This window comes from Acinonyx jubatus, chromosome E2 (genome assembly GCF_027475565.1).
Source record: "Acinonyx jubatus isolate Ajub_Pintada_27869175 chromosome E2, VMU_Ajub_asm_v1.0, whole genome shotgun sequence".
Classification (NCBI taxonomy): Eukaryota; Metazoa; Chordata; class Mammalia; order Carnivora; family Felidae; genus Acinonyx; species Acinonyx jubatus.
In genome coordinates this window covers 40489593-40498037 of record NC_069396.1, presented here as the reverse complement: position 1 = coordinate 40498037, position 8445 = coordinate 40489593, and the positions used below count along the sequence as shown (strand labels likewise).

Here is an 8445-nt window from a genome sequence, read left to right as displayed (position 1 = left end):
CAGTTCTATTATGTGGACTTTTCATTTAATACGTCAATGGCTTCCCTTGCTATGTTCAAATTCTTTTGTAATATATATTATATATTCACTCACTATGTCATGATTAGGATTTTGGTCACAATCAAAATCATGATGATTATAACATTATTTTTAATGGTTAATAGTTGCCTATTATGCGGAAATGCCTTCTGGTTGAACATTATTATTGTATAATAAACTTTCTTTGATTTCGAAGAGGTGGACTATTTAAAATGTTCATTGACCCTTGTGTTTCTGGTTTTGTGAATTCCTATCTTTTATTTGGCAATTATTTTCCCATGTGATTTGTAAAAAATGTTATGTTTTACAAGCATAATTTTTTTTTAAATTTTAGAGAGAGAGAGAGAGAGAGCGCATGAACAGGGGACAGGGGCAGAGGGAGAGAAAGCCTGATGCCCAGCATGGAGCCTGATGTGGAGCTCGATCCCACGACCCTGGGATCATGACCTGAGATGAAATCAAGAGTCGGACACTCAACCAACTGAGCCACTCAGGAGTCCCACAAGTTAAAAAAAAAAAATTTATGTTGCAATATGTTTTTATTTAATGTTATCAAAACTTTGTTATTGCCAGATAGAGCACACATATAGAAAAGTACACTGAGTAGAAACATGCAGCTCAGTAATAATCCCACGTGAAAACCCATGTAGCTGCCATCCAAGCCGGTGATCTGAAACCTTCCCATGTTTCTTCCTGCTCATTGCCCTCTCTTCTCCAGCAAAAGCAAAGCAAAGCAAAACAAAACGCTATATTAACTTTTATGGCATGAAGTTCCTTGTTTTGTTTTACAGTTTGCCACTCAAGCATGTATCCCTAAGCACCTTCAGTTTTGTTAGGTTTTTGAACTTTATAGAATGAGACCGTGCACTGTGTTCTTTTCAGTGTTGTTGGGTTTGTAGATGTAGATCCTTCCTTTTCATTGCTCTGCAGGTTTCCTTTTTTTTTTTTTTTTTTACTATGCCACAATACATATTTCCATTATTCTGTGGACTGGACATTTAGATAACTTCCAGTTTTTGGTGCAATGGCTGATGTGCCCATCAGTATTCTTGTATGTGTCTCTTGGTGCACATACGTGTGCATTTCTTTTGGGTATGTAACTAAAATGGTGCAAAAGCATGGGTGAATTCAGCTTGGGTATATATTGTACAACCATTTTTCCAAAATGGTTGTGCAATTTATACCCCACTCAGAGTGTATGAGTGTTCCTGTTGTTCCGTATCCCCCAACAAAACATAGTATTGTTAGTTTTTTTTTTAAATTTTTAAATTGTAGTCATTGAGGTGTATGTCTAGTGGTATCTCCTTGTGGTTTTAACTAGCATTGCTTGGATGACTGATGAGGTAGGACACATTTTCACATGTTTATTGGCCATTTGGATATCCTCTGTTGTAAGAGCCTGGCCATGTCTATTCTGGCTTTCCTTTTTCTTATAGCTCTGTGCTTTTGGTTAACAGTTCTCTGTTAGTGTTATGTTTGACAGATACCTTCTCCTGATCTATTGTTTTTTTCCCCTTTTGGCGCATTTTGATTAACAGAATTTCTTGTTTTAATGTAGTAAAATCTACCGTGAGGTCCTAAAGACACTCTCCTATATTGTTTTTCATCAAGCTTTGTCAGCTTGCCTTCTATCTAGATCTACACTCCTCTGGGAATTGCTTTTGGTGGATCGTATGAGGTAGGCATTAATTGTTTTCCTTAATAAATATCGAGTGGTTATATTGTCATCTCCCTATGACTCTGAAGTACCATTTTCCCACAAAACAAAGATTTCTAAAAGCATGGATCCATGCATGTTCTTTATTTTGTTCTCTTGATTAATTGATCTGTCCTTGAACCAAGGCCATGCTGTTTCAGTTAGTGTAGCTTTATAATAATATCTTGATATCCAGTAGAGGAAGTTTTTCTTCCCTTTATTCTTTAAGACTGTCTTCTCTATTTGCATTTTCAAATACATTTTGGGATTGGAATGGTGGGAAGAATCCTAAAATGGCCCCAAGATCTTGCTTGTGATGTTCACACCCTGTACAATCTCCTCTCCTTGACTGTGGTCAATAAAATATGGCAAAGGTGATGGGGTGTCACCCCCATGATTAGGAAATACCTACACACATAACACAGTCTTTTTAAAAATTTTTTTAAAATTTATTTTTGATAGAGAGTGCACACATATGAGTGGGGGAGAGGCAGGGAGAGTAGAGAGAGAGAGAATAGCAAGCAGGTTCCACACTGTCAGCGCAGAGCCTGACGTGGGCCTTGATCTCATGAACTGTGAGATCATGATTTGAGCCGAAATCAAGAGTTGGATGCTTAATCAACTGAGCCACCCAGGAACCTCTGGTCTTGCTAGCAGAAAGTAGAAAGGCTCTTCTCTTGGCCTTGAAGAAACAACCTGCTATTATATGAACTGACTATAGAGAAAAACATGTGGCAGGAAATTAGGCAGCCTCTAATGAGCTTGGAAGAGAACCCTGATCTCCAGATGAGGACACATCCTGCCCAGCACTTAGACTGGATCCTTGTGAGACCCTGAACAAAGGCCCAGCTAAGTTGTGCCTGGACTTGTGATTCACACAGAATGTGAAATAATGAGCATGGGCTTTTTAAAGCCTCTGATTGTGTAGTAACTTGTTTCATGGCAATAGAAAATGAATACAACCAGCTTGTCCAACTTCTAAGACAACAGAAAAACGAACATAGTTGAATTTTTTATTGGGATTGCACTAGATACACGTTTTGGGGGAAGATTGACATTTCTGAAAAATGGAATTTCTAATCTATGAACATGAAATATCTCCAGCTTTTTAAAATTTTTATCAACAATGTATCTTAGCTTTTTATATGGAGCTTGTCACCTTTTTGTTGGACTTATTACATACGATATTTACTTTTATTGAGGTTTGTTGTAAAGGATGTTTATTAATTTTGTTTTATCTTTGTGACTTAGAAATAAAAAAGCAACATTTTTTATCTCGAATGTAGCGATGTTGCTAAATTCATGTGTTCATTTTTACCAATTTGCAGATTCTTTTGGATTTCCTGTATCCACAACTATTTACTTACTTTCCAACTCATGTATTTTTTTTCTTTCTTGACTTACTGTCAGTCTTGGAAACAACCTTTTCGAAGCTGGTTCTTCCATCCCATCTTGCTGAGTCGTGGGCCACAATCTTTGATTGCTCTCTGGGCCTCCATTTCTCACTGGTCATGGCTTAGTAATTCTTCACTATTTTGTTAGCTTTGTGTTTCCTTAGTTTTCAGTTTTTAATACACCACCTAGTTTTTCTTGTTGCTGGAGAGACTGTAGAACAAATAATCTATTATACCATTGTCAAAAGTGGAAGTGTCACAATAATTTAAAAAAATGTTTAACATCCTATTGAGGTATAGTTTATATACTGTAGTATCTGGAGATTGTAAGTGTACAATTCCAATGGGTTTTAGTAAATGTGCAGAGTTGTACAAAAATAATCACAAGCCAGGGGGCACCTGCGTGGCTCAGTTGGTTGAGCGTCCAACTTCAACTCAGGTCATGATCTCACAGTTTGTGGGTTCGAGCCCCGCGTCAAGCTCTGTGCTGACAGCTCAGAGCCTGGAGGCTGCTTTGGATTCTGTATCTCCCTCTCCCTCTGCCTCTCCCCTGCCCACATTGTCTCTCTCTCTCTCTTTCTCTCAAAAATAAAAATAAAACATTAAAAAAATAATCACAATCCAGTTTTAGAACATTTCTATCACACATGACTATTTGCAATCAAATCCTCATCCCCAGCTTTCAGTCCCAGATGACCACTGACATTATCTAGCACTAGATTTGCATTTTCTATAAGGTCCATTTAAATGGAATCATACAACACGTAGTCTTTTGTGTCTACCATCATCTCACCATAATGATATTGAGGACCCTTCATGTTGTTCCACATAATGATTTGTAGTTTTCAGGGTCCACGTTTTGTAGTAATAGTTTTATAGTTCCAGTGTGCAAATCTTGCACTTCTTTGTTTATTCCTAAGTACTTGTTGTGATACTATTATGAATGAAGGTTTTTAAAAATTTTATTTTGGATTTTTTATTGCTAGTATATAGAAATACAGTTGATTTTGTATATTGATCTTGGATCCTGTGACTTTGGTGAGCTATTTTATTAGTTCTAGTAGCTTTTAATGTTTTCCTGAAAGAGATTTACTCCTTCCTTCCCAATCTATATGCATTTAATTTTTCTTTTCTTGCTTTATTGCATTGGCTAGTCTGCTGCAATGGTGAGTAGAAGTAGCAGTAGACATCTTTGCCTTATTCCAGCTCTTAGGGAGAAATCATGAAGTTTTTCATCATTCATTATGACATCAGCTATAGGTTTTCATAGATGCCTTCATTGGGATTAAGGAAGTTTCCTTCTATTCCTGGTTTATTGACAGTGATTATCATACATGAATGTGGATTTTGTCAAATTGAGGAAATTGGGTTTTTGTTCCTTTACTTTATTAATATTAATTGATTTTCAGATGTTAAACCAATCTTGTCTTCCTGGGATAAATACCACTTGAAACGTTGTATAATAATCCTTTAAAAATGTAGATCAGTTAATCAAGGATTAATTAATATTAATTTCCACCAAGAGCTTTTTGTACTTTTATTAGTAATATTGATCTTTAGTTTTTTTTTCTTGTGATTTTTTTTTTTTCTGACCTTGATATCAGTGTAATACTGGCTTCAAAGAATGAGTTTGAAATGTTTCCTCTTCCTATATTTTCTGCAAGATTTGGTATAGGTTGGTATTCTTTCTTTAATATTGGTAGAATTCATTAATGTAGCCATCTGGGACCAACCTTTTACTTGTGAGATATTTAAATTATTGATTCAATTTTTTACTTGTTATAGTTCTTTTTAGACTTTCTCTTCTTCAGTCAGTTTTGGTAATTTGTGTCTGTCTTAGAAATTTGTTCATTTTATCTAAGTTGCTTAACTTTGTTGGCATAAAGTTGTTCATAGTCTGTCTTGGTAATCCTTTTAACTTTTATAGGTTTGGTAGTTATGAAACATTTTTAATTTTTTGGTAATGTGTGTATTGTCTCTCTTCTAATTGGCCTGTCTTGATAATGGCTTATCAAGTTTGTTAATCTTTTTAAAGAGTCAGCTTTTTATTCCACTGATTTTTTAATATTTTTCTCTTTTTCCTTTTCCTTGATTTATGCTCTAACATTTATTATTTTCTTTCTTCTTCTTGATTTGGGTTTAATTTGTTCTTCTTTCCTAGTTTCTTAAGGTGGAAACTTGGAGTCTGTATTTGAGTCTTTCTTCTCTTTATTATGAACTTTTAATACTATGAGTTTACCACTGTTTATTACTTGCATTCTACGCATTTTCATAGCTTTACTGAAACAATTGATGTGTAATAAGCTGCACATATTTAAAACATGCAATTTGATATTTTGACATGTGTATAAATATCGAAGAATCACATTCAAGGTAATAAGCGTTTCTGTAACCTTCAAAAATTTAGTGGTTCTTTGTAATCCTTCCACCCACTCTTCCTTGTTGCTTCTGATTTTTCTGTCCTGTTATTCTATTATTTAGAGTGAATTATTGAAATATCCAACTATAATTACTGAATTCTCTATTTCTTCTTTCAATTCTGTCAGGTTTTTCTTCTTGTGTTTGGAGGCTCCATTATTAGATTCATACACATTTACAACTTTTATACCTTCCTGATGTGGTAAACCTTTTTATCATTATGAAATGTCTCTTTTTCTCTAGGAACATATCTTGTCTTCAAAGAGATTTTGCTTGAATTAACATAGTCACTTTAATTGTATTGTTTACATGCGATATCTTTCTCTATTCTTTTACTTTGACATATTTGTATTTTTGAGTTTAAAGTATGTCTCTTATATGTAGAATATAATAGAATCTTGCTTTAAAAATCCAATCAGAAAATTGCTGCCTTTTGTTTAGAATTTAGCTCTTTCATATTAATATGATTATTGATAAGGTTGGATTTACATCTTCCATTTTGCTATTACTTTTCAATGTCTCATATATATTTTTGTCCCTACTCTATTGCATTATTTTGTGTTAAATTAACATCTTAGTGTATCATTTTTATTCCTCTGTTTAAAAAATTTTTTTAAATGTTTATTTATTTTAGACACAGAGAGAAAGAGCACAAGTGGAGGAGGGAAGAGAGAGCCAGAGACATAATCTGAAGCAGGCTCTGAGCTGTCAGCATAGAGCCTGATGTGGAGCTCGAACCCACAAACCGTGGGATCATGACCTGAGCCGAAGTCAGACACTTAACTGACTGAGCCACCCAGGTGCCCCTCCTCTGTTTTTTTTTTTTACACTATGTACTTTTTTTCAATAGTGGTTGCTCTATGGCTTTAAAATACACGTATTGAGGTATCACAATTTATTTTAGGCTATATTCATTATTCTGGACTCCACATTTCTTCCTATAGATTTGAATTACCATCTAAAATCATTTCCTCTCATCCTGAAGAACATCTTTTAGTATTTTGGCAGGTCAGCTACCAACAAACTTTCTTAGTGTTTATCTAAGAATACATTTAGTTTGCTTTCATTTTTGAAGCATTATTTTGCTGGATATAGAATTCTTGATTGACAGCTTTAATTTTCCCCTCAGCACTTTGTATATGTGCCTTTTGGCTTCACTGCCCTCTGGCTTCCATTGTTTTGGAGACAAAGTTAGCTGTTACTCATTTTGTTATTCCTCTCTAACGCAGAGTCATTTTACTTTGATACTTTCAAAATTTTTTGTCTTTCAACAGGCTTAATACAGTATATTTATCTTATATTTGTTGTAAGTTTCTTGCATCTGTAGATTGATCTTTTTCATCAAGTTTGGAAACTTTTTGACTTTTTGGGAACTTTTTGGAACTTATTTCTTTGAATATTCTTTTGTCTGTATCTCTCTCTCTTCTCAAGTTTTGAATTCCCATTCTGTGTCTGTTGGCATGCTTGATGTCCTACAAGTCTTTCTGTCTATATTAAAAAATTTCTTTGTTCTTCATGTTGGACAAGTTCTATTTTGCTATTTTCAAGTTTACTGATTTTTTATTCTGCCATCTCAGATGTGATATTGAGCCCATTTGGTGAATATTCATTTGATTATTGTACTTTTCACTATAGAATTTTCTTTCATTTTTATTCTATTATTTAAAAAAGATTTATACTCTCTCTTTTGGTTCTTGGTTTGAGTCATCGTATTTTCCTTTAATTCATCAAAACAAATTTTTATTGAGATGATACTCACATATGTAAAGTTAACTATGATACTCACATATGTAAAATTAACTATTTTAACATATACAATTCATTGGCATTTAGTACACTTACAGTGTTATTACAAAACATTTCATCACTCCAAAAAGAAATTTTGTACCCATTATGTGGTTGCTTCCAACCTAGTCCCTGGTAACCACCAGTCTGTATTATGTTTCTATTAATTTACCTATTCTGGGAATTTCATATAAATGCAATCATATACAATATTTTGTATCTGGTTTCTTTGAGCATAATTTTTTTGAGGTTCATCCATATTATATTTCATTTCTCTTTGTGGCTGAGAGATATTTCATTGTGTATATATATATATATATAGACATATATATGTGTGTGTATATATATATATATGCACATATATATGTATATATATATATATACACACACATATATATGCACATATATATGTGTGTATATATATATATATATACACACACACATATATATGTCTCACAGTTTGTTAGCCATTCATTCATTGATGGACATTTGGGTTGTTTCCACCTTTTTATTATTGTAACTATTATAACTATGACCGTGCATGTCCACGTGTTTGTTTGTGTATGTGTTTTCAATTCTTTGGAGTATACTACTAACAGTGGAAAATGCTGGGTCATATGGTAATTCTAGATGTAGCCTTTTGGGGAATCACCAACGATTTTCCACAGTGGCTGTACCATATTACATTACCATCAACAATGTATGAAGATTCTAATTTCTCTACATCCTTGCCAATTCATCTTAATTTTTATGTGAAATGTGAAGTGTTACCTCATTTTCTGTTGAGCTGTAAGAGTTCTTTATATATTCTGAATGCTAGAATATTATTAGATATATGATTTGCAAATATTTTCTCCCATTTTGTAGGTTGTCTTTTTACTTTCTTCATACTCCCCTTTAATGTACAAAAATATTTAATTTTTATGAAGTCCAATTTACCTATTTTTTTTTCTGAGAGAGCACAAATGCAGCCCCCACTACCCCAAATTATGCAGTCAAGTTTCCCACATTTGGGACAATTATAAGGGTCAGCATATCTGAAGTGCACTGGGTAAGCCTTGCCCTGGGAAAACCACCTTCCTGATCATGGAATCTCCCCTGCCAGGTGGGTGT

The 8445-nt window shown here is 33.9% G+C and overlaps 1 non-coding gene across 1 annotated transcript; it reads right to left on the bottom strand.

Annotated features, from left to right (window-relative positions):
- Positions 1–8282: 8282 nt before the first annotated feature.
- LOC113595383 (U1 spliceosomal RNA) lies at positions 8283–8445 on the bottom strand. The gene has a single exon (XR_003415885.1). It is a non-coding gene; the product is annotated as a U1 spliceosomal RNA (small nuclear RNA).